General features: G+C 41.2%; 1 protein-coding gene and 1 long non-coding RNA gene across 4 annotated transcripts in view; one reads left to right on the forward strand and one right to left on the reverse strand.

Annotated features, from left to right (window-relative positions):
• LOC310646568 overlaps nt 1-22,773 on the forward strand; it is a 159,843-nt gene extending 137,070 nt beyond the window's left edge. Inside the window, exon 2 of the long non-coding RNA XR_014493720.1 lies at nt 22,417-22,773. This is a non-coding gene — a long non-coding RNA (uncharacterized lncRNA). The remainder of the gene's footprint in view (nt 1-22,416) is intronic.
• Nucleotides 1-25,185, reverse strand: part of PRKN (parkin RBR E3 ubiquitin protein ligase) — a 712,723-nt gene that overhangs the window by 314,112 nt on the left and 373,426 nt on the right. The gene's annotated exons all lie outside the window — the stretch shown is intronic.

Raw genomic sequence — 25,185 nt, forward strand, 5'->3', positions numbered from 1 at the left:
CTAAGATGATCAAAGGCCTGGAGACTAAAACATACAAAGAACGGCTGCAGGACTTGGGTCTGGCTAGTCTAAAGAAAAGAAGAAATAGGGGAGACATGATAGCAGTATTCCAGTATTTGAGAGGCTGCCACAAAGCCTCCAAAGCACCAGAGGGCAGGAGAAGAAACAATGGTAGGAAACTGATCAAAGAGAGAAGCAACCTGGAATTAAGGAGAAACTTCCTAACAGGACAATTAACCAGTGGAATAGCTTACCTTCAGAAATTGTGGGTGCTCCATCACTGGAGGTTTTTAAGAAGAGACTAGACAGTTACTTGTCTGAAATGGTATAGGTTCTCCTGCTTGAGCAGGGGGCTGGACTAGAAGACCTCCAAGGTCCCTTCCAGGTCTATTCTATTCTATAAGAGCTTATCTAGCACCTATGCATATTGTACCAAGACATCAAAACATTTCACCATAACTTTGTATGAATAAGGTATGACCTCTTTATCTAAGGTTTACTTTCTTTTTAAGGAAATATGGGTGGCAGAAAGCGAATATTTTTTATTGATTCTACTCTATTCTAATTAATTATTTCTGTGGAAACAATGTGTACTAAAACTCACTTTAATCTCTACCCCAGAACACTTTGTTAACAGTTCCTGGCATATTGTAAGGACATACAAAGCTAAAATAAATGAGGATACATTTCTTTGGGGCCGGACACATACTCCACATGTCACGTTCTCTCATCCCTCGTTATAACTTTACCGCTGAGCTTGTCGATCAGAAGGTCGGCAGTTTGGCGGGTCGAATCCCGAGTGCCACGTAGCAGAGTGAGCGCCTGTTACTCGTCCCAGCTTCTGCCAACCTAGCAGTTCGAAAGCACGTAAAAATGCAAGTAGAAAAATAGGGACCACTACGGTGGGAAGGTAACAGCGTTCCGTGCACCTTTGACGTCTAGTCATGCCAGCCACATGACCACAGAGACGTCCTCGGACAAGCGCTGGCTCTTCGGCTTTGAAATGGAGATGAGCACCGGCCCCTAGAGTCGGAAACGACTAGCACGCATGTGTGGGAGAACCTTTACCTTTACCTTTATTGTTTGTAACTTCTTGGAAACCTGACGACTGAACCTGTTTTTCAATTTTGTAGCAACAGTTACTGAACAGCAATATGTTGCCAAGGCAGTAGGTCTTTTTTAACCTTTCCCCTGTTTTAATCTTTGAATGTTCTGCAGAAATCTTATTCACTTCCAGGTGAGATAACCTTAGATCTTAAATCATATTGGATATAGTAATAAAATAAAGGGAAGGCACCATATTATGACTTACAGTAAGAAATATTTTTTTAAAAAAATCAGCAAGTGAAGTACATTCTTCTATAAACACTTGTTCTTCACCATATGATCAAACTGAAGTTGAACCAAATCAAACACAAGTTTAGTTTCTTGATTCATTTTACATAATTTCATCTAATATGTGAAGAAGCTTTATAAGCATCCTCAAAATTATATGAACATATTACCCCATTAAATTGTATTTTAAATGTTTTAATTTTGACAACAACCAATAGGATTTTGGAAGCAAAAGTAGTGAGTCACCAGTATGACCAGTAAGCTACTGGGTTTCCTTTCTTATTGACTCAACCCAGAGTAAAACTGCTGTAAATTTTCAGATAGGTCACTGCTCCCAGTAAATCCATTTACGGTCTTCATATTGGTAATGTTTCCTCTCACTAAATATATATAGAAATGACACAGATAATTTTGGGTCTTCCAGATGTTTTGGATTATAATTCCTGCAATCTCATATCTGAAAATGATTGGGAGTACACTCCAAAATGTCTAGAAATCACCAGGATACCTACCCTTGTTTTTGCAGATAGATAGCTTTCTGCACATTTCTAAATCTGAAGTGCAACACAACTGTACAATTATTATTATGTAACATGCTTACTACTTAGAAAAAGCTACTTCTATTCTAATAATTCCTTCTCATTTCTCTTCTTTTAGACTGTCATTTGCTATCTCAGCAGACTTCTGCCACATAAAAGGGCAAACAAAGTCAGACCTAGCTCATTCATGATTACACAGCTTTTCATAGAGTTTAGGTAACACATACTTCTTTTCACATTCTCACAGATACAAAATGGGGGTCAAAAACAGCAAACCTATAAAGGGAAAGACCTTAAAAATGATCCCTTTTCCTAAACAAATACACATAGTCAGGGCTTTTTTTGTCATAGAACACACTGGAACAGAGTTCCGGCACCTTTTTTTGACGGATATTCCAGAGTTGCCTTGAACAAAATCCTAGTCTTTTAGATACACTAAAAATTGAAGGGTTTTTTTTTAACTACAAAGGTAAACCTTGTAGGGTAGGCAAGGTGGGTTGTATGACGTTTGAATTCCGGCACCTTTTTTTTTTTTTTTACAAAAAGCACTGCACATAGTTATGGAACATACTGTAGCTAATGGAATCAATTTCTAGATAAATGAAGATGGCCCTTCTTCGGCATTTGTCAGATTCAGAATTAACTTTTACCTGTAGAAGATGTTCTGTGCTAAATGCCATTATTATTCTACTGTGATATAACAAACATAACTTTGGCGGTTCATTCAGTCTTCGCCTGCCTTTTTATACTATGCAGACTCAATTACTACCATAGAAATTAGGGAACCAAAACATTCCTGTAATTCATATCATCTACAATATGCATGAGTAGATAGATATATACACACATATAAATATTATCAGTTCCTGGAAAAAAATACATAATTAGAGTTAAGAAGCCAAAGATTTCTTTGGCTGTTTGTTATTCATTCTATTGCTTGCTTTGTGTTTGCATTGTTGGAAATTTGCTGGAATGCTTAGAAAATCCTGCTTTACAATTTTTACATCTCTGCTTTATTTTAAGTGTAGGGATAATTCTACTTTATTTTAATTGGAGGGACATTTTTTTAACAAATTGTATTTTGTATTTTTGAAGATTTCAAATTACACTATCTAATTTAATATATTCTGTTTTAAAATCAAATCTAAACTTAAAACGTGAATGTATCCTATTAAAAATCCTTCTATGAAAAAATAGGAAAGAAAATTCCCGATCTCTCAGATTCAGTATAATTAATACCTTATTTCAAGCAGCACATACTTTTTTTTGGTGAGTTTTTATCGGATTCATGAAGTCATCCCAGCTGCTAGAATTTACAAAAATTTACACTTTCAAACCACCTAAGCTTTGCAAGACATCCATTAACGGATCAAACCACACTTATTTTTCATTCCGTTGAAAAATGGAATGAAACATAATTTTGCACTTGCTTATGGAAAGTTCGGGAAACTTCAATACAACGCCATTGTATTCAGGAAGTCTGGCTTTTTTCAAAGGAAGGTTTCTTTACAGATATGGATTGGATTATAGCCTTTGTGTATAACAGAGTTATGTACTGTATATACAATAATTGTTTTGCAGTATGTATAGGGACTCATCTAGCATTTGTCAGCAACTTAATGATTCTAGGATTGTGCAGCTGCTCTTTGCAGGTGTACCACAATTGCAGGGAATGTTGTGTTTGATTAAGGAGCTGAAGACTGGACGTTAGGGGAACACTCAAGCATCACTCCAAAGCACTTTTTTTGTTTTTGAATTTGAAGTACTGCACAGCTTTCATATCACCCCATTCTCAGGCCTACAAAATGATTTGTGCGGTGCTCAGAGATCTCCAAAAATTGTTATCAAATTGTACTTTTTAAAATTAATTGTATTTAAATAAAAAAATAAACATTTTTTAAAACCATACAAAAAACAGAAAATAAGTTACAGATAATTTTTTCTACTGGGTTTAATTTGGACAGACTTGGTTAGCATAATACAAATTACTATAAACAATAAGTAATGGGTTTAATGGACGCATAAAATCAAAGTTGAGAGTTAATAGATCAAATTACTATATGATTCTATGGGTCATAGAACCATGTTTCAGATGTGGCACAAACTATAACCCAGGAATGGTTTCCCATTAGAATTAAATTGTACATGAAGTTATCATGACATCAAAGTATATTTCCACACGTTTATTAATCATTCTTCCAATGAAGAAATCAGATATTTTTTCCAATAGAAAGTACATAACATCTTTGTAGCTATGAACACATACAGTGCTTCTTCAGTGAATGTTAAAGACATTTTGAAAGGAAGTTAGTGAAATTTAATGGAATATCTGAAATTGTAATTGCAATCTTCAAAATCTGTTCAATTTTATGATTCATTTTCCAGTATTGTTAGGCTTTAACATTGCCACCATATAGGTAAAAAAGGGTCCAATCTGTTTCTTGTCATTGCAGTTTTTAATACAATAACATGTAGTATTGTTAAATATAAAACTGAATACTAGTCATATTAACTACATTAACATTTAGTTGAATTTTGAGAAATCAGAATAAACTTCTACTATTCTACCCACTATTATTGGAATATGGTTATGATACATAGCCTACACCTTTAGTTCTTATATAATATCTAACCAACCTAACCGACAACTTTTTCATCCAAAAGGTAAAGGTGGAACCTAGAAGTAAAGCTATATTGGACCTAATTCTTACTAATAGAGAACAAGTGATAAGAGGGAATTGAAGTTGCTGGAATCTTGGGTGAAAGTGACCACATCCAACACTAGCAATAGAAAATAATCCAACCAGTGTCTTAAACTTCAAAAGAGCTGACTTTAATAAACTCAGAGAAAACCTAAGGGAGATTCCATGGATAAAAATCCTAAAGGGGAAAACAACTCAAGAATCGTGGGAAACTAGAAACAAAAATTAAAATAAGCAAGAAAATGGTAAAAGAACACCTATCTGACCTTGACAAATATAAATCACTGGGATGCGACAGATTACATCCCAGAGTTCTGAAGGAGCTGGCATTGCACCATATCTTTCAAAATCTTGGAACACTGGGTAAGTACCTGAGGATTGGGAAAGGGCTGATGTGGTTCCCATCTTCAAGAAAGGGAAAAAAACAGACCCAGGAAACTACAGACCAATCAGTCTAACATCAGTACCTGGGAAGATCCCGGAAAAGATAATCAAAAAAAGAGATCTGCAAACAGCTAGAAGCAAACAAAGTTATAACTAGTAGCCAGCATGGGTTTGTTAAAAACAGGTCATACCAAATCAATCTTATTTCATTCTTTGATAAAGTGACCAAATTAGTAGACAAGCGAAATGCTGTGGACATAGTATACTTAGATTTCAGTAAGGCATTTGACAAAGTAGACCACAACCTACTGCTTGGTCAGCTAGAAAAAGGTAGAATAGACAACGTCATCACCAGATGGATTTGTAGCTGGATGACAAACTGAACTCAACGAATAGTCCTCAACGGAACTACATCCACACGGAGAGACGTAAGCAGTGGGGTACCACAAGGCTCCGTATTAGGCCCAGTACACTTCAATATCTACATAAATAACTTAGATGAGGGAACAGAAGGGGAACTCAGATGACACTAAACTGGCAGGAATAGCCAACACCCCAGATCCAAAAAGATCTTGATAAACTTAAACAATGGGTCCTATCCAACAAAATGAATGTTAACGTGGAGAAAAGCAAATTTAGGCAGGGAAAATCAAAGGTATAAGTAAAGATTAGGCAAGATCTGGCTCAAAAACAGTAACTGTGACAGAGACCTTGGAGTCCTAGTGGATAATCACTTGACTATGAACCAGCAGTGTGCAGCAGCAACCAAAAAAGCTAATATAATCCTGGGTTGTATAAAGAGAGACGTAGAATCAAGATCACGCGAAATATAAAGATCATACTTTATAAAATCCTAGTAAGACCACACCTGGAATACTGCAACCAGTTTTGGTCACCATATCACAAAAAAGATGTTGAGAATTTGAGAAAAGTTCAGAGAAGAGCAACTAAGATGATCAAAGTCCTGGAGACTAAAACATATGAAGAACGGCTGCAGGACTTGGGTCTGGCTAATCTAAAGAAAAGAAGAAATAGGGGAGACATGATAGCAGTATTTTAGTATTTGAGGAGCTGACACAAAGAAGAGGGGGTCATGTTATTCTCCAAAGCACCAGAAGGCTGGACAAGAAACAATGGTTGGAAACTGATCAAAGACAGAAGCAACCTGGAATTAAGAAGAAAGTTCTTAACAGTGAGAACAATTAGCCAGTGGAACAGCTTGCCTTCAGAAATTGTGGGCACTCCATCCCTGGAGGTTTTTAAGAAGAGACTAGACAGTCACTTGTCTGTAATGGTATAGATTCTCCTACTTGAGCAGGGGGCTGGACTAGAAGACCTCCAAGGTCCCTTCCAGCTCTATTCTATTCTATAAGATCTTACCTAGCACCTATGCATATTGTACCAAGACATCAGAACATTTCACCATAACTTTCTATGAATAAGGTATGACCTCTTTATCTAAGGTTTAGTTCTAAAAAGATATATTCTTTTTAAGGAAATATGGGTTGAAGAAAGAGAATATTGACTTAGATATAATTTAAATTGATTTCTGCCCTCCACCTACCACCTAGGGTTTTCAAATCAATCTACCAAGTGGCAATAAGCTCTGAAAGTTCTATAAAAATGGTAAATAAGATCAGGGTGAATTGATATAATGTGTTGCTTCCAGGGGACTTAGCCAATGTCCCACTCGTTTTTACATTATTTCAACAAGAAGGCCACCAAAGGTATATAATAGAAAAATCCATTTCTATACACATTTCAGATTCTTTCTGTCACTGTTTCTATATTCATATATCCTGGATTTTATATACTATCCACAGATAAATCCTCCCATTTCATTCTTAGGTGGATTAGAGTAAAACACTTATTTTTAAAATATAAAGTACGTATACTTGGATACTACCTATAGAAAAGTCTGACTCCTCTTCCCTTTCTTTTTTCCAATCAAATGCCAGTGGCTTAATTATATCTTCATCTGCCATTTCAGTTTTTGTTGTTTGGTCATTAAGTTGTGTCCGACTCTTTGTGACCCCATGTACCATAGTACGAAAGGCTCTCCTGTCCTCCACTGTCTCCCAAAATTTGCCCAAATTCATGTTCATGGCATCATTGATGATATCTACCCATTTCATTCTCTGCTCTTCCCTTCTCCTTTTGTCTTTAATCTTTCCCAGCATGAGGGTATTTTCCAATGAGTCCTCTCTTCTCATTAGGTGGCCAAAGTATTTGAGGTTCAGCTTCAGTATCTGTCCTTCCAAAAAACAGCCAGGGTTCATTTCCTTTACGGTTGGCCGATTTGATCTCCTTGCAGTCCAAGAGACTCTCAAGAGTCTCCTCCGCCACTACAACTCAAAAGCATCCATTCTTCAGTGTTCAGCCTTCCTTTTGGTCCAACTCTCACAGCCATACATTGTATTGACCTCCAAATTTAGAGTCCTCTTTTTCCATGTGAGTTTCATTATGTAGAGTTGGACTAAAGAAGAGGTTTCAACTAAAATAGTTGAAGGAGAGTATCTCAAAGTTCCAATAAGATTCTACTGGGATATTTTCCTCTTAAACCAGATAGTGCTATTTCTCGATGGCTGCACTATACAAAACTACTAGGCTCTGTATAGAAATCCTTGATGTTACGTGCACCACAATCGCTAAGAAAGAGTGACAAACCAGTTGTAAATTGGATAGATTAAAAAAAAACCCAACAAGATAAATATTTTACACCCAATCAAGTGAATTAAAAGCCTGTCCCAAAACATTGCTGCATTTGTGACATGACTATGCATGGGTTCATAAAAAGCCTACAAAATTCTACTAGAACATGCAGAAACAAGCATGAAAATGGAGTAAGCAGCCAAGCCTAACAAGGCATATTAACTGATAAATCACAGCATGCATTGCTGCCACATGAGGTTTGTTTTCTGAATATTACTTTCCTTACCATTAGGATGTCACCCTGAGATGACATCTTTTTCAGGGGAAAAAAAATAAACCTATAACCCATTTTAAATTAACTTTCTGAATCAGAATGTAGAGGTTAAACAAATAGTACAACATTATAGCAAGAGTGCCAAGATTTAATATTTGGGCAGAAATATATAAAACAATTATGTTCAAGGTGGATGGCCTTGAGACATCTTCAGCTTTTACCCTTTGAAAAGAATACGGTCATGATAATGTAAATGGCAAATGCAGTTTAACAGGCTCCCTTTAAGGCAGGGGTGTCAAACTGCCGACCTGCGGGCCAGATGCGTCATGCCGAAACCGCACCCACCCCATTGCCGGCCATGGGAAAAAAAGTTGCAATAGGTTGTGACATGTTATGTGACGTTGCGAGTTTGACATGCCTGATTTAAGGGTACATTTTCTTTGTGGATGAAATGGAATCCTATGTACATTAAATATTACATCTTTTGCAAATAGAATCTGGATGTCCTCCATGGCTTAGCCAGATTAGAAAGCTCCATACCAAGGGCCTGGGACCCCTTAGAACAGGGGTGTCAAACTCAATTTCATTGAGGGCCGCATCAGCATTGTGGTTGACCTCAGGGGGCCGGGTGGGTATGGCCAGGGTGGGCATGGCCTACTAGGTGGGCGTGGCTAGAGTGCATATGGCCTACTGGGTGGGCGTGGCCAGCTCTACATCATTTGCATCAAGGGTGCCTATGGGGGCCTGGGCAGGAGTGGGACAGATCTGAGGGTCTCTGGCAGAAGGAGGGTCTCTGGGCCAGGGCCAAGGCAGTGGGGGCCATTCCCTCACTGTTTCCAGGATGGCTTCGTGGGCCACATGAAACCACTTCGTGGGCCGGATCCGGCCCCCGGGCCTTGTGTTTGACATGTCTGCCTTAGAACATCACCCCCAGTAGCAGCCTCCCTTCTATGGAACAAGATGTCTCCTGGGATCAGACATACCTCCACTCTTATTAAACAATAGCAAAGACAGTCTTATTTTGGATGGTGAATAGGAAGTTCTTATGTAATGGCACTCACAGTTTTTATTTATTGTGAATTACTTTTTGGTGATATTATTGAAGATTTTTTAGTTTCAAATCATGTAAGCCTGTTAGAATTATTGCACGATTGTTCTTTACTGCCCCCCTTCTCCCGTTCTCTGCTCTCTATGTTTCCATCTTTCTTATTTGGAAACCATATAACTATATTTTTCATTCTGTTCTTTTTCATTGTTTATTTTATTGCTCTATTATCTTACTTCTGTTCACACTCTTTTCATTCCTTTCACAGGAGATAAGCAGTAAATAAATTTAACAAATAAATAATAATCAATAGTTACACAGCCAATTGACTGAGTTCATGTTTATCCAGTGTATAGTTGTGGTAAGACTTACTGCTTCATTCCTCCTGAAGACCAGGGATTAATTTAGGCACAAGAAATGAGACAAATAGTTTTCATGCTTTCTGCATGCCTGTTGAAATCTAATAACAAAGATGAAACCTTTACATGATTTGAAAAAGGTCAGCTGTATCTAGGCTTAAACAATGACTCCTTGAATTATGACTATAATTGAGCCTGCAATCTCAGTCGAAAGTAATAATAGTAATAATAATAATAATAATAATAATAATAATAATAATAATAATAATAATAATAATAATAATAATATTGGAAGGTACCTTGGAGGTCATCTAGTCCAACCCCCTGCTCAGGCAGGAAACCCTATACCATTTTGAACAAATGTAGAGCAGTCAGAAAAAGACAATTGGGACAAAGGTGGCAGGTCAGTGCATTTTATTTATATCTTTTCCCATTGAAAAAAGTTTGCTTTTGGGTAAGTTGCACTAAGTTTTTTTTTTACTCAGTTAAAAATAGTTTTGGCTCATGATATATTTGGAAAGTTAGCTCAGAATAATAATTAATAATAATAATAACAACAACAGTAACAACAACAACAAATGACCACACCCAATTTTATTACCTTTTTTGCAGCAGTTGTTAAGTGAATGTTGTGGTTGTTTAGTTCAGAGGTCCCCAACCTTTTGGGCACCAGGGAACAGTTCTGTGGAGACAGGTTTTTCCGCGGACTGGAGGGCGCGTGGTTTTATGTGCTGCCTGCATTTCGCAGATGGAGCTTTATTTATGTGGCCTGGTTGCTGGTATGCCACTGCACGGTACTGGTCCACAGACCGGGGGTTGGGGACCCCTGATATAGTGAACCCATGGGACATTTTTTTGCTGAAACCAGCAAATTCTTCCATTTTTTGGCAAAAGTAAAAGCTGGCTTTGGGCAAAATGTCATAAATTACAATCAGATGACATTGGGACGTTGCAAATGGCTATAAATGCGGGCCAGTTGCCAAAAGTCCAAAATGCAGTACTGTGATTGCGGAGGGGATGGGGCATCAGAACTTCAAATCAGCTTGGGGTCTGTGTTAACTTCAAGTGGTTCCAAAGCAACTGGCCATTAAGTCAAGGACTATCTCAAGTCTCTGAAAGAAATTAATCTTAATATTACTGTGTCTTCTCATTTCATTTCTCATATTTTATTGTACACTGTCCAAATCCTCTCTATGAGGGAGATGGACAGTTCTTAAATGTGACCAAAAAAATAAATAACCTCACTGTAATATGTATTTTATTTTTCATTTGAGGTTACATATATGTGGAGGTTAAGATAGGAGATATCAGATATCTGAGAACTTGGAGGTTCTATGCCAGAAAAATGGAATAACGGAGTTGGAAGGGACCTTGGGGGGGTCTTCTAATCCAGCCCCCTGCTCAAGCAGGTAACCCTATACCAGGGATAGGCAACCTTGGCTCTTTTATGACTCGTGGACTTCAACTCCCAGAATTCCTGAGTCAGCTATGCTGACTCAGGAATTCTGGGAGTTGAAGTCCACGAGTCATAAAAGAGCCAAGGTTGCCTACCCCCGCCCTATACCATTTCAGACAAGGGGTCATCCAAACTCTTCTTAAAAACCTCCTGTGTTCAGGCTAATGTCATTAGCCTGAACACTTTGTTTAAATGAACTCCATTTCCCCATGAAAATCTGCAGCGAGAAATAGGCCCTGTTTGAAAATGATAGAAAGGGTTGAGAGATTGGCTCTCCTAAACTCACCCAGAAACCCTCTATAGCTTTGGGTAGACTTGAACTGCGTTCGTATGCTGGCGCACATAGACAGATGGCTCCCAGCCTCTGCTCAAACATGTCCACCAAGAGGAGCCCACCAATGGGTGCTGACCTTGACAACCTGCATAAAACCAGTAACACCCTGCTCTGAGTACCTGCTTTGATCTAATACACAGGAATGAGGTGAATTTGTTCAGATGTAACAAGAAACCCTGGTTTAGCAAATGGCATTGCATTGCTAGGACTGAGTTTCTGTACCTTCTGAGTACAGAAACCTTCTGTGTATTGTAACGCTATTCTGTTTGCCTCACCTGGCTTACACGGAAACATTCCTCACTATCCAATTAAAAATTCTGTAGTCAAATGCAGACAGGTCAGCATTATCAATGGCCTGTAAGAAAGGACAACAACTATGTTGATTTTTGTACTGGGTCATGATACCATGACAAGGGAATTACTGTAAAAATCAAGGGCAAAATGACTTGCTTAGCAGGTGCTTAGTTCACTTTGATCTATCCCTCCCCATAATAATTTCATGATGGCAGTAAAATCATACATATTTATAAATGTGGGAATAGGTGACTGTTGTTCTGTTTGTAATTTATAGCAACAAAGAATTCATTTAGATTCCTATACTTGGAAACCCCCAAAGTGACTCTGTTGTGGCTACAGGATCCCCACTGTGTGGGATACCTAACATAATAAAGAACAAAGCAAAAACAAGGCTACATTGAGGTTGGGGCTCTTGGGTAATCAATTCAGCTATTTACAGCTGAAACAATAGCACTGTGCAAATCAACATCATTACTACAGTTTGCTGATAGGAACTCCAGGGAATTAAGCACGTGGCTGCCTGCAAAGCAGCTGATTAATCCAAGTTACTTATGTTTGGTTAAAGCGTTATTGTTCCCTCCATAATTAACCATAAATGAGTGCTTAGGAGGACAGTGGAGAATCAGGCTTACACAGTGGCATTACATCTCTGCCCTTAACCATTACATGGGCAAGTCCTTGAAAACAATAATGTTCTTCACGCTCACAGCTGCTATAATATGCATATGTATAATATAATCTATACCGTAAAAGTGCAGGGCATTCTACTTTATTATTGTATTGGGGTTTCCTAACTTATGTTCTTTTTGTAACAGCTGCCAACTTTAAATAGCATCTGAAGAAGCTCAAGAACTCTGGCAGGGGTTTGATAATATTTTAAGAAAATAATGTCCATGTTTCATGCTAGCATATGCAAATACAATATTTCTTTCCAATTTTTCCCCTAAAAAAACAAATAGACTTGTGTTGATCCTAAGAACAGGAGTTACAAAACATACTACTTTACTTGTCAGACTGATTTTCATCAATACTGAAATATTTAAGTAATAATAATTAAGAATTTGTCATTAATTTGTGACACTCACTGTGGAGCTAACAGATGTGGCTGACTTTCATGGATTAATGGTATAGTTGGATCAACTATCTGGGGTAAAAAGTTCCCCATGGTAGCTGTTTTAATAAGTCACATTATGGCTTAGTATAGTATGTGAACCCAGATTTTGTGCAAGATACTATGCACACAGTACACTATGCCATAATGTGACTTATTTGGTTCTGGCTTAGCAAACTGTTAAACAGCTACCGCAGGCTTGTAAAGTATGGATTCTACATTTACCATACTATGTGAACCCAACCAATTGTTCTTCAGTCTATAAATCATGATTAAACTAACCATGGTTTAGCACATTTTACAGCCCTCAGGCCACATCTAGCTCTGCAATACTCAACAGCCTCCTTTGAAACAACATGTCCCAGAGCAATTAATTCTAGGACTGGTAGTTTGAGAGAATTATGTTTCTCTATATGACATGTCCTTTCAAGAAAGCAAACTCCCAGAGTCCCTTGCTGTGCATTAGAAGACAGGAGAGGGACAAGAAGCCATGATCACGATGGACCATCTCAGTGATGGGGGAAGTAAGCTGAACAGAATGAATAGCAATCAGTGTTCCAATTTTTCAAATCAGTTATTTCCCCCCTGCAGGCTGGCTCAAGCAATAAAGGAGAACAGGAGAAGAAAAAGGGAGATGGAAATGTTTTTAACGTAGAGACATTGCCTTTGACAATGGCAACTGATGATTAAAAAAAAAGCGCTTCCAGATAAACTATGTGATTCTCATGCTTTCAAAAGGCAGTCAGGTAGTATTATCATCATCATTATAAGCAGTATGTTTAAAAGATGACATGCAAAAACTGCCAAAGATTGATTTCAAAGTGCAGCAGGATATCCATGCAAAAAAATCATTTGCTTATGCTTATTATGATTATTTGGCCATAATCAAACAGCATTAAACAGAGGGGGGGGGGAAGGGGAAAGGACAATCTTTCAAGGGTGTTAATCGTGGTTGTTGTTGTTGTTAGTTGCGAAGTCGTGTCCAACCCATCGCGACCCTATGGACAATGTTCCTCCAGGCCTTCCTGTCCTCTACCATCTTCTGGAGTCCATCTAGGCTCACGCCTACTGCTTCAGTGACTCCATCCAGCCACCTCATTCTCTGTCATCCCCTTCTTCTCTTGCCCTCAATCTTTCCCAACATTAGGCTCTTCTCCAGTGAGTCCTTCCTTCTCATTAGGTGGCCAAAGTATTTGAGTTTTAGCTTCAGGATCTGGCCTTCTAAAGAGCAGTCAGGGTTGATCTCCTCTAGGACTGACCGGTTTGATCGCCTTGCGGTCCAAGGGACTCGCAGGAGTCTTCTCCAGCACCAGAGTTCAAAGGCTTCAATTCTTTGGCGCTCAGCCTTTCTTATGGTCCAGCTTTCACTGCCATACATTGCAACTGGGAAGGCCATAGCCTTGACTATACACACTTTTGTTGACAGGGTGATGTCTCTGCTTTTTAGTGTGCTGTCTAGATTTGCCGAGAGAGAAATGGCAATTTATTATTCTATCATATATGATGCTACTCCTGATTCTCCCATCAAGAGCAACCTGTTCTGATTTCCAATGTATACTTCACAACATGTACATCGCTGGGTGAATTTAACATTAAATAAAAGGATTTACTGAATTTATCAACAATATTTTAAAAAATGGAAAACGGGAAGTTGAAATTACTACTTTGTATAGTAGAATCATAACAAGCATCTTGATAATTGGAGAAATCAAGTTTTGATAATGGTTCCAATATAAAAACTGTTCAGGCCAGCATTATGCCTCCAAATGAACTTGATTGTATTCTCTTTGTGCTTTCCATTTAACAAATCTTCAAAGAATGCCGCTGCTTGTATTGAATAAATTGCTTGCATTTTTGGTGGCATGTAATATTCCCATCTTCCCCCCTCTCCCTTGCAATTTTTCAGCATATGTTCAGGTGGCCTGTGAGGTGGAAAACTACAAAGAAAATATATATGATTCTCTCTACTCTCAAATATGTGCTGGAGCACATACACGGATGCTATCCATCCACTCAAAAAATATCTTCCAGGTATTCTAGAAGTGCTGGAATGTGCTCTTGAATGAAATGTGACATACAAAACTAAATCATAATAAAAGCACTGTAAAGGTACTTCAGTTCATTCTCAGGAACTTTTGTTGAATTGCTTCTGGTATAAGATTCTTTTAAGTCTTTATGAAAGAATCAAGATTCTCCTAGCCAGAAGAATCTGGCTTGAATCAGATTCAAGGATCAAAACAGCACCAGGATCAAAGTTGTACTCTATAGCTTCCTAGCAGCAGCTCAGAAATATTCATCCAGCTAATGTCCCAAATTAGAATCTACATCACCTTAGATGCATTTTGCTATTGTCTGCAAAAAAAGGGGGGGGAGAATATTGCAGAAGTTTCCTTGCCATATAAAAAATGTCCTAGAACAGGTCTAAACCTTTCCAAACATTCATGACCTGCTTTTCTACACACAGTTTATCTAATCCATTTGGATTATCGGCAGGAAGGACAAGGGAGACGCGTCTTTCTAAACAGGTTGTTTATTGTTAGCCCGGACAAGAGAACAGGGAACAAACATGCCTTATATAGGCAGCTGTCAAACGGGACAGCAAATCAGCGGGGCACGTTTTCCCGCCAAATAACAGGGGGCCAATCGGTCAGCTGTTAGGGCAGAATCTCCCCAGAGACAGTGCTAGCGTGTTAGTAGGGCAGGGGAATCCCGTCAGCTGGTTTTGGCGCGCGGCCGGCGTTTTGACAGCTTGCCGCCGCTTCTGCGCATGCGCTAACTTTGACAGCTTGCGGCGGCCGCCGGGGCCTGCCGCGGTTTTGACAGTTCAGACGGAAATGCGCATGTGCGCCGTTTGACAGCTGTCAAACGGCCGCGTGTGCTTGTAGGCCGCGTGGGCGGCTGCGCACATGTAGTCTTTTGACAGCTGTCAGTGCGGCCGCGTAAAAGCGGCCTATGACAGCTGTCATTGTGTTTTAATATAATGCACCCCTTTCCCCCCCCCTTGAACTGAACACACAACTTGGAGTAACTTTCAACTGGTGTTGGAACTGTTCGGCGAACTTCCGGCCCATTCGAAATCCGCTAAGTATGCTGGCGGCCTCTTCTGACGAGTGGATCTGCGGGGTGCAGGTGCTTCAATGGTTTCGGGGGCTTCTACGGGGGAAATGGGCGGAGGGTCTGGGTGGCTCGGGATTTCTTCCGGGGAGTCGATGCTGGGGGGTTCCCAATTTCCGCCCGCCACTTCTGGCGTGTAGGAGTTGGGGGGTGACCGGGGGCGAAGCTGGTCTGCGTGCCTCCTAAATGTGAGTCCCCCGCCCGCGTTAATGGTGTAAGACAGGGGGCCGGTTTGATCAAGAACCACCCCCTGGGTCCATTTATCCCTTCCCCCATAATTTCGGGCCCAGACATTTTGTCCTTTAGAAAATGTTTTGTGTGGCAAGTTGTTGGTTCTTTCGGCCGCTGGCCTGTCTGGGTGTAGTCTATCGAGTCGGGTGACTAGTCGGCGACCCCATCTTAGTTCTGCTGGAGATTTGCCGGTGGTGGACACGGGAGTGGAGTGGTGAGCGAGGAGGAAGCGGGCGAGTCGACGGTGCCAGTTTCCGACGATCATTCTGCGCAGAGAGTCTTTGGTGGTCTTTACCATGACCTCTGCGAGGCCATTACTGGACGGGTGGAACGGAGCCGATGTTGCGTGTCTAATACAGTTCCTCCTCGTGAAGATCTGGAAATCACGGGAGGTAAATTGAGGTCCGTTGTCAGTGATTATGACATCTGGTAGACCGTGGGTGGCAAAAACTCCCCTTAATGCTTGAATGGTGGCCTCTGATGTGGTGCTTGAAACCGGGAGAACCTCCAGCCATTTAGAGTAACTATCTACAATAATTAAAAAGGTTTGTCCCTGGAACGGTCCTGCGTAATCGAGGTGGATGCGGGACCAAGGATTGGAAGTGGTTTCCCATTTGTGGACTGGGGCGTGTGGAGGGGAGGGTCTGGTTTGCTGGCAGAGATAGCAGCCGGCTATATGCTGCTCAATGTCCCTGTCTAAGGATGGCCACCAGATATAGCTGCGTGCCAGAGCCTTCATTTTTGAGATGCCAGGGTGGCCCTCATGTAGTGTTTGGAGAACTCTTGCTCTGTGGCATGAGGGGATTATTACCCTGCAGCCCCAAAGGATGCAGCCTAAATGTGTTGAAAGCTCTTGTCTTTTTGCAAAATAAGGTTGGATGGGAGGTGAGGGGCAGGTTGATTGCCAACCTGATGTGACCCATGAGAGTACCCTGCTGAGGGTGGGGTCCCTGGTTGTGGCAAGTGCGATGTCTTTAGCTGTTACTGGGCATTCTGTGAGTTCTTGTATGGCCAGGACTTGGCCGGCTGGAGCTGGATCAGGGTCTATTTGGGGCAGTGGGAGCCTGCTAAGGCCGTCTGCGTGGGACATTTCCTTTCCAGGCTTGTAGATTAACTGATACGAGTAGGCAGAGAGGAATGTCGTCCAGCGAAGCATTCGCAGGGATAAAATTTGCGGGGTTTGGCGGTCCCATGTGAATATGCCCAGGAGAGGTTTGTGATCTGTATAGATTGTAAAAGGTCTGCCGTAGAGGTAATCGTGGAATTTTTTAATTCCAGCTACAATAGCCAGGGCTTCCTTATCTATTTGCGCGTAATTGCGCTCGGTTTTTGAAAGTGTCCTCGAGTAGTATGCGATTGGGGCTTGCGTGCCATCGTTAAGGGAGTGGCTGAGGACTGCCCCGATGCCATAAGGTGAAGCATCGCAGGCGATGCAAAGGGGTTTGGTTTCGTTGTAGTGCGATATGGTTGTATCGCTGGAAAGTAATTGTTTTAGCTGTTTGAAGCTGTCATTGTGAAGTGGGGTCCACTTCCAGGGGGCCCCTTTGTCCAGGAGTCTATGAAGGGGTTCTGCTATTGTGGCTTTTCCGGGTAGAAATGAATGGTAAAAATTTAGGAGCCCTAGGAATGCCTGGAGCTCCGTTTTATTTTTAGGGGGGGGTGCGGCTTGTATTGCTTGTACTTTTGCGTTGGTGGGGTGAATGCCTTTGCCGTCTATTTTGTACCCCAGGAACTCTGCGGAGGGTACTCCGATTGAGCACTTCTCACGTTTTAATTTTAAGCCAGCTGCGCGGAATCTTGAAAGGACTTCGTGCAGCCTGGTTGCTAGGGATTGGGAGGAGTCGCCCGCGATGAGGACGTCATCAAAATACGGGCAGACTCCGGGGATGCCTTTGAGAGTGCGCTCCATGACTTCCTGGAATATTCCAGGTGCCACGGAGATGCCAAATTGGAGGCGGTTCACTTTGAACGCCCCTCTGTGCGTCACTATGGTTTGGGCTTCTGCGGTTTCCCTGGTTACAGGGAGTTGCAGGAAGGCATGTGCCAAGTCTAATTTGGCGAAAATGGAGCCGGACCCTATTTCTGATAGAACATCTCTTACTGACGGGACTGGGTACGCATGCGGGTTGAGTGCGCGGTTGAGGGTCGCTTTATAGTCTGCGCAGATTCTGACGTCACCATTGGGTTTGACAGGTGTCACTATGGGGGTTTCCCAAGTTCCGCTGTCAGTGGGTTCTAGGACTCCTAGTTTGAGCAAGCGGTCTAGTTCCCTGTCTATTTTTGGTTTTAGGGCGAAGGGAACTTTCCTGGCTTTTATTCTAATTGGTCCGACCTCTGGTTTGAACTTGAGGTCGATGGGGGGGCCATTGTATTTGCCCAGTGAGCCATCAAACACATCCGCAAATTTTTTGCAGATATTTTCTAAAGAATCGGTTTGGATGCGGTGTGTCCCTTCGAGGCGAATGCCTAATGCCTCAAACCAATCTAGTCCTATTAAGCTAGTTCTTGGTTGCTTGGTTATTTGGGCTGTTAAGTGGCCTGAGAATTTTTTGAAATCGACTTTCAGGATGGCTTGTCCCTTTAAATCTATTTGCGCCCCTTGAAAATCTGCCAGCAAGACCCTGGAGGGTTGGATTGGAATGCGGTGATTTGTTTTGTTGGCTATCTTTTGGAGGGTGTCCCCTGACAGGATGGAAACGGAGGATCCTGAGTCGACCTCCATTTCACAGGGGATTCCCTGTATTTTGACCCACGTTCTAACTTTGGCTCTGGGGATGTTGTTAGCGGGAGTTTTTGTTAGGGAGCATACGGACCCTATAACCCTTGGTTGAGGGCGGGGAGGGACTGTCCTACCTGCGGGGATCTCGTCAAGGTCGTGGAGGGTCTCCCGGTTTAGGCTGCGACACGCTGATCGGATGTGGCCGGTCTTGCCACAGCCGTGGCACTTCGCGTTCCTAAACCTGCAGGTGGCTCGGGCATGGCTTCCGCCGCAACTGGCACACTTTGCTCTGGCGTTGGTCTGCGGCTTCTTCGTGTTGGGGCCCGATTGTCGGTCTTGGTTGCGGCTCCTTTCCCGGCCGGCGGTCATCCGGTTGAAGCGGGAGAGGATCGCATCGACCCCGGATTCGGGCTCCGGCGGCCCCTGGTCGAGCTCCCTGGCCTGATGGACAGAGTTGCCTGAGTTTTCGCCAAACGACTCGATTTCGTCGCGATGGCTGTCTTCGAACGCCATTATCTCCAGCGTGAGCTCTGCGAGGTCCATTGTGGGCTTTGCCACAAGCTTCCTCTGCAGACGCGGGTTCTGGAGACCGGCGATAACTTGATCGCGGATCCGGTCCTCCAGGTCGGGGAAATGGCATTTGCGGGCGGCGTGCCTGACGGTCGCGATGAAAGCAGTGGAGGTTTCACCCGGCTGCTGCTTCCGTCGGGCGAAAGAGAGCCGCCAATACAGTTCTGACCGCCTTGGCATGAAGTGTTTGCTGAGGCGGTCCGTGAGCTCGGCATATGGAATGGTGGTGACCGGGTCCGGGCTGCAGAGGCCAACGGCGACATCGTACACCGCTGGCCCGCTCAGGCATAGGAGCGCGGCGGCCTTGTGGCGGTCCTCCGTGATTTTATTCACAAGGAGGTACCCCTCGACCTGGCCCAAATGCGACTCCCATCCTTCGGGGTGCCGGACGTCGAACTCCCTTATGTGTCCTAGGTTTGCCATCCCGGGTCCGCGGTACTTCGGGCACCTGGAAGGTTGGCTTGTCCGGTCGGTGACTTAGCTAGTGACTTCAGCGGTTGACCGGACAGCAACGCTCCTGGCCCGTGACTTCAGCTAGTACCGGTATCCCATCCTCATCGCCAGGTGGATTATCGGCAGGAAGGACAAGGGAGACGCGTCTTTCTAAACAGGTTGTTTATTGTTAGCCCGGACAAGAGAACAGGGAACAAACATGCCTTATATAGGCAGCTGTCAAACGGGACAGCAAATCAGCGGGGCGCGTTTTCCCGCCAAATAACAGGGGGCCAATCGGTCAGCTGTTAGGGCAGAATCTCCCCAGAGACAGTGCTAGCGTGTTAGTAGGGCAGGGGAATCCCGTCAGCTGGTTTTGGCACGCGGCCGGCGTTTTGACAGCTTGCCGCCGCTTCTGCGCATGCGCTAACTTTGACAGCTTGCGGCGGCCGCCGGGGCCTGCCGCGGTTTTGACAGTTCAGACGGAAATGCGCATGCGCGCCGTTTGACAGCTGTCAAACGGCCGCGTGTGCTTGTAGGCCGCGTGGGCGGCTGCGCACATGTAGTCTTTTGACAGCTGTCAGTGCGGCCGCGTAAAAGCAGCCTATGACAGCTGTCATTGTGTTTTAATATAATGCACCATTAATCCAATCCTATCTAATCCATCATTAATGTGGATGCTGGATTAATGTTTTGAATATTCAGTGAATTGTTGTATCTATCTCTATCTGTTGTGATTCAGGGTCAGCCTGTGGGTTCGGCAGTTGGGTCGGATGACTCAGAGGAGGAGGAGGAGGAGGGGGGGTGTTGAAGAGCTTGATGAGAGTCCTCAGCCAGGCCCCTCTCATCTGGTCACGACGCAGACCCAGCTGTGTGAGCCTGGCAGCATGGATGAAGATGACCCACAGCTGGCCCTGTTCAAGGACGCCCGACGCAGGAGGCAGTCAATCAGGAGTAAACAGAGGAAGGCAATGGGGCTCCTCGGAAGGAGGCAGAGAGAAGCCACGCCCTGAACTATATTTAAGGGGGAATGCGTGGGAGGGCTGGTTTGCTGAAGGCAACCGCTTGAAAAGCTCCTGTTTCTTGGTTTGTGTCTTGTTCTATTTGTTTTTGTAGCAATAAATTTGGCAGGCGTAATTCCAGCCTCTTGCCTTCTTGTAAAAGGGGTTGTCCCTGCCTTTTCTGCAGGGCCGGTAGCATGCTGGTACAGAACACTATCAGTAAGGGAGAATATTTGTAGTTCAGAGTTGAAATGAGAGATCCTTGGTGCTCTCTGAGCTTGGCTGTTTTCTTGCAGATGTTTCATTATCCAAATATAATGAAACGTCTGCAAGAAAACAACCAAGCTCAGAGAACACCAAGGACCCCTCAGAATTATCTCTGTTCTTCTGGACTGACAATAATTTAGTCCATGTTCATCACTTTTTCTATATATTTATAAAAGGTGTGTTCTGAAAGAAATCCAAGAGATGGGAACTGGTGAGCTCTTTTCAACATTAAATATTCTTTCAGAGAAACAAAGAGATTCCAACATTTGAATGATAGGACTGAGGAGTCAATCAAAGGGGTCAGGAATGCTAATTAATATTCTGTCACATGAACACCAGTTTCCCCCCCCCCTTCTTGATAATGCTGCTTGTTTGCAAAAGCTGCCCACAGATCTAGTTCCTGTAATTCTACCCCATCAGCAGAAGCTGCTGAAATATTGTAGCTAGTCAACTAAAGTGGATTTCTGGTAAGTTATCTGGTTCTTTACAGAAAGAAAACAAGGAAATACATATAAATAACACTTTTGCCTGTTTGTCTTATACTAATTTTGCTGTCTTCTTCTTTCTTGCTCCACAGCCCTTTCATTTTAATAGTGTAGCGATAAAAGGAAAGAAAATCTGGGGACTAAATTGTATTGTCTAGTTATTCAATGTTTCTATAATTCATTCTAAAACCTGATTGATCTTTTAATATTATTGTTTTCCAAACTCTGGACTCTAATGTATCTCTAAAGAGCTTATGGCTTCTACTCTTCCAACTTTTTAAATGAAATAATCACTTATCACAATCAAGCTTATTTTTTTGTCACTGACCATGGCTAGACAGATTCCTCTGTGAGCACGGCACTAAAAGCTAAGTGTGATGCTCTTATTGTTTGATGACAGCATTTTTGAATGGAAAGGTCCTTTGCTATATGACTGTGGAAGAACACTACTATCTTAAAGGAAGCCTGCATAGCATCATTCATAAAAGAGGAAATTAACAATTACAGTTTATCAGATATTTTAAAGGAAAGGTTAAATTTAACCCATTGTCCTTGCCAGAACATCTAATATTTCCATTTGTATTCTTAAGGTCATCTTTTCAAACATGCATTGAAGTCATTCAGCAAACCTTACATACACAATATAGTTAAAGGGAAGAAGAAAAAATAATGGATCAAACTGGAAATTACAAAGTGAGACAATACCCTCCAAAAGTAGATCAAAGAGCATGGTATGTACAATATAAAATGCTGCACATAATGTATTATTTTTGGAACTGAATTATGGGCAAATCTTTGTCAAGAGTTATTCTATACTAAGATACATCTAAGCCTTAGACCATATGTTAACCAACTTTTATGCTATGCACCAGACTTCCACAGAGTGTGAAATATCTATTAAAGAAAAAAAAGTGATGAAAGAAAAAAAGCTCTAAATAAATGTTGATTTAAGCACTAGATTCCAAATGTTCTGTGTTTTCTGATAGAAATTCACTGTATAAAATAACACTGTAATCAAGAGCCAAGTATACATTCTGAGAGAACAAGATATTTACAACAGTGATGAAAATAAGTAACCAATACGTCTAATCAATCCCCTAGTTTTATAGAATAGTGGAATAAAAGAATATGGGCAGATGCATTAAGCCAGGTTGAACTGGACAAGATCTCTAATGGGAATGGATGAAAAGAGAAAAGAAGAGGACAACTGCGAAGCATAGGCCTCCAAAAAGGAAAAGGAAAAAAAAGTTTTAGATCAGAAACTGAGAAACAAAGTTTCTAAATAACTTTATTTCTTAAATGTCATGCATTATAGGCTTTCTATTTTGTTAAAAAAAATATAATCCTCCTAAGTTTAAGTACCTTGTGTGCTATTATGCTTCATGAATTATTTATTTAATCCTCCATCAACAACAGGAACAATGCATAATCATTGTTGTGAATTGTGAAAAGAATGTCCCAATTTTTTTTTTAAAAAAAGCCCCCTGCAGGTTGGGTGGTTAAGCTATATTTTTGGAGTGGCATTATCTCTTATTCCAAAGTATTAGGAAGGACACCTTATACAGAAATTGAAAAGGAGAACAAAATCAAAACAAAAAACCTTCTGGCTCAAAATGCTGCAAAAACAACACCACAACAGTAATTTTTCAATGAGCTATAGAGTCAAAATGCTGAGATATGATTGCAAACCTTGTAGAGTATTAAGCAGGAGTTGTATAGTGCACTAAGTTGAAATTATAGTCATCCTAACAGATTGCTTATCAGGTTTAAAACTGTAGCATCTTAGAAACTATTTTCTTATTGTCAATTTTGCTTTGGAGTGAAGGTAAATTCAACTGTACTGTAATGGCTATAAGCACAGAGAAAAGGGTTCATTTTGAAATATCACTGATTGTGAGTGATGTTTCTTATGATAGTGCAGCTCTGGCAGCTAAATTTTCAATTATCAGGCTGCTCTCTTTGTGTGTTGTTGTGTTGCCTATTCTACATGTAAGGCGAGCTGTATCAGTGGAGCTAAGACCTCAGTGTGTAGAAAAGTTGGGGGCATGAGACAAATGGGCTTGGACTGATTAAGCCTCAGGCAAACATTTTGAAAATCATTAGGATTTTCTGGGCAAAAGGAAAGGATTCCATTTCAGAACCAGAGCAGTAAATGTGGTAGATCACCTAGAAAATCTCCCAGGAGTCTGTGAAACATCTGCTTTGTGTGAATTGTCCCTAGAAGACAAAGCTGAAAATATTTCCAGTTATCCAAATGTGGACAGGTGTAGCCAGGCAATCAATGTCCATTAATGTTCACTTCATTGGCATTCAAAGAAAGAAGAAGGTGCTCTTTGGAATCAGCTCCCTGTTGAGCTCCGGATGGCTCCCGACCTTCGCTCTTTTCGCCGCGACCTGAAAACTTGGCTATTTGAACTTGCTGGCCTGGACTGAGGGACTAGGGTTTTAGATTTTAAATTTTAATTTTAGAACGTTTTTTATTGTTTAGGGCTACTTGGTTTAATTTATTTTAATCTTTGTATATTATGTGTTGTATATAGTGTTTTAATTGCCCTGTACACCACCCCGAGTCGTTCGGGAGAGGGGCGGTATATAAATCCAAATAATAATAATAATAATAATAATAATAATAATAATAATAATAATAATAATAATAATAATAATGATGATGATGATGATGATGATGATGATGATGATGATGATGATAAGAGAACACACAGATATTTATCTAGTGAGGCAATGGGTTTAGATGCTAATTCTAGAAGCCCCTGATTCCAGATAGGAGAATGCATAGTGAATCAGTGGTTCACTCCATTTCTATTATAATTGCATAGTTTTGCAGGAATAATAGAAATGGAGTGAACCACTGTTATAAATTTACCTCTGGATACAAAATCTATGGAATGAAAGATGTGTTGGAAGGGAAATTGCAAAAGACGGCATAGAATCGAACCAATTAGAAATTCCAAATGAGCATACTCTTTCACAGAATCATCATGGACAATGACAATACCAAATTGGAAGAATAATGCTGGAGATGTGGTTTTACTTCCAGTTTCCAAATAAATGAATGGTAAACTTGAGATAGAAAAAAGTTGGTATCGGGTGATTTGAAGTGTTCTGTACTGGACAACTGTATGTTCATCAGGCCATTAAAAATGGTAAGATGTTTAGAAATTCTAAACTACTACCCTCTAGAACAGTTGGTTGTGGAGATGAAACAACTCTGGATTTAACCCAGAATGATGAAAGATGTAATTATTCTCTTTGGACTGGGTGACTAGGCATTTAAATGGCAAATGCAGTCCAATAAAAATAAATGTGAAGTCCTATACTGGAGCAAATCATCCTAATTTCATATTTAATTTCATGGAGTCTGAGCTGGCAATGACTGATAAGGAAAAGACTCCTGGGTTGTGGTGGGGCAGCTCAGTGGATATGACAGCTGTGGAAAAGATGAATGATCTATTAGGGATCATTAGGAATGGGATTGAAAAGAAAATGAAAATTATTACGAAACTGAACAATTCTCCTATGATGAAATGCATTTTTGTTCTTGTAGTTGTTAATATTATTTCTTTTCTCTGAGTTTGCAGAAGCTGCTGCTTAGGGACTGCATAAAAGAAGATATTGTACTGGTTTTGCCCTTCGGCTTTTTATATTTAATGTAGAAGAAGAATGGGAAACCTGATTCTCCAGTTGTTGCTGAACTACAAATTCTACCTATCTTACACGATGGCCTTTAAGGAAATTGCTGGGATTCACAGTTCTTCATATTTGGAAAACCAGAGGTTTCCTATTCCCTATGATAAGGAAAACAAAGGAATAATAATAATAATAATAATAATAATAATAATAATAATAATAATAATAATAAT

Source organism: Vipera ursinii (genome assembly GCF_947247035.1).
Source record: "Vipera ursinii genome assembly, chromosome: 1".
NCBI classification, from domain to species: Eukaryota; Metazoa; Chordata; class Lepidosauria; order Squamata; family Viperidae; genus Vipera; species Vipera ursinii.